Below are 2,320 nucleotides of genomic sequence, written 5' to 3' on the forward strand. Positions count from 1 at the left end.
GCTCTGGCGCACACCAGAAAAATCTGCCTGTATAAGTCTACGTCGTATCTGCGCTCCCAAGAGGCTATCTCCGCGATTGGCAGGAACACTGAAGTCGTCTTCCGATGCATCTGTTCCATCATCCGGGCACGGGTCATTCAGCGCGAAGGCGACGTTGTGGAGCGCTGCGCAAGCGCAGACGATACAGCAGATCTCTCTATCTTGTTTTGCAACTTCATACGCTTCGAACGCTCTTTCCACGGAGTTGCGTGTTTTTATGTGACTCGTGTTATATCTACACAGGGTGGATGAAAAAGATTAGTTCGCTTCGAAATACAAGTTGCGCACATACTACAATAGTGCGCTTGACTGGCAACAGGTCCGCCCCTCTTTCTGTTCTTTTCTATTTGCCATATGGTCTTTGTACGAGCCTGGTAATTCGAGCGTAAGTGGAGGCGAAAGGTCGTGCCCCAGCAACCTAACGGTAGGCCATCCTTTCGTCGCTGCGAAAGGAATGGCGAGAGGAACGACTACTGTTTCGGACTGAATGACAGGTAACCGCCAGACAGTAAAGAGGCACGAGGAAGGAATGATACGTTAAAAATCTGTCAATATCTATAACTCCAATCTGGCGGGGTTCTGGGATTGCTGAGTGGCGTCAACAGAAACGGCGATCACGGGTATCCTTGATCCCCGAGCAAAATGCCAGGAATCCTGCCTTCCTCATACAGAACTCGTGCTCTGCTGTTTTCAAATATGCGGCTATCATGAACTGACCCCGGCCAGCTGGCAACGATGTTGAAAAACTGAAGTTCCGGGCCAGTGATTGCCTGTGTAGGTAGGAAGATAGCACCTATCAAAACTGTGGACGTTGTGGTACCTATAGTCTTATGCATACCATACCTGCACGTTGATGGAGAACACGGCTTTCCTATTTCTGTAAACCTCAGCGTCATTTCCTCCAGGGCTGTTTATGGGTAGTGCAGTCAATACAGCCTGTCACGCTTTGAAATCCGGCGATGGAGTGAAATCGAGCCATAACTGACTGTGCTTCGGACGCAGAAGGGAATTTCACGTATTTTGGGTAAAGCTCCGAAGCGATGCTCCTCGTCACTGCCCAAATTGCATTACATGTAGCTGGCTGCGATATTTTGACGAGATCACCGATAACGGTCTGAAATGCCCCAGCACCGTAAAACCGAAGAGTCACCAGCAGTTTCAGCATTGGAGGCAGCATTGGAGGTGACCTCTGTCGTCCGTAACGTCTGGGAGGGACAGCTGGCTCAGTATGGAGAGCACGGCGTTCTTCGTGAACCGGAATCGCTGCAGAAACTCTACGTTCGAATAAAGCTCTATAGGGTTTTCCCGATCCAGCAACTGGCGGCGGTTCGGAGAAACATTCCGGTCGTCATCTCGGCGGCATAATAAGTCACCAGCTCGGAAAGAAAATTCGATAAAGTCCAGGCACTCCACGAATGACCGGTGAGAAGCCGCCATCTTGAAAGAGCGACGACGACGAAGTTGACAGCGAAAGGTAGAAGCCTACCCACCTATCGATAGACCGTCCTTTGCCGTAACGAGAGGACTGGCTCAAAATTAGCGACAGGCCGCCTTTCGAAAGGAAAGGGGAACAGGAAAGGAAAGTAGAGTTCAAAAATTCGCCCCTAAGGGGCCGGCTGCCCAGTATTGCAAATTTCCACGGTAAAAGACGACTGAATTCGCTACAGCGATCGCAACCCATGCCCCCTAGTTCAACGGTCAAGACTTGCAGGCAGTGGTTCATTTAAGTATGCACCCTACCGAAGAAATCAGTTGTACACATTATCCAAATTTTGCACTTGCTCCAGTAACTTTTGAATTTTTTTTTTGTATCCCTTCAAGTTTCCCAACTCGAGGACAGCTTAATGGAAGAGGCAGTGTATATCAGGCTGTACTCCGTCTCGGTGGGCGAACGGAGTTGCCATTCAAAAGATGCTATCGTTCCTAAACTTCGAAAGGACCCCATTGTCTGCTGATTCAGTTGTCGTTGAAAACTTCCCAGCCGAGACCACAATGTCTATTGTGCGAATTGATGCGCAGCCTGCCCTAGCAAATATCAACTTCGCGATGCGTCAAGCGAATCGAGCGTTTTGGTCGAAAACCAGTTTGAAACCTTAACTGAATGCAACATCTGTGTAAGCTAAAATGTAATTAGGTCAGTTGCTTATTGAGTAATTAGGTTATTATGTTAATAAAATATTATGAACAGCTAAAATGGAATAACCGCGCTGAGCGCATCACATTGCATAATGTGAGTGCCCGTGAGTACGTGAGCTATGATTCAGCGTTTTGATTCAGAGTG

At 48.4% G+C, this 2,320-nt stretch overlaps 1 pseudogene; it reads right to left on the reverse strand.

Annotated features, from left to right (window-relative positions):
• Nucleotides 1-587: 587 nt before the first annotated feature.
• On the reverse strand, nucleotides 588-1,476 carry LOC135369774 (putative nuclease HARBI1; annotated as a pseudogene).
• Between the last annotated feature and the right edge of the window lie 844 nt (nucleotides 1,477-2,320).

This window comes from Ornithodoros turicata, chromosome 10 (assembly GCF_037126465.1).
Source record: "Ornithodoros turicata isolate Travis chromosome 10, ASM3712646v1, whole genome shotgun sequence".
Classification (NCBI taxonomy): Eukaryota; Metazoa; Arthropoda; class Arachnida; order Ixodida; family Argasidae; genus Ornithodoros; species Ornithodoros turicata.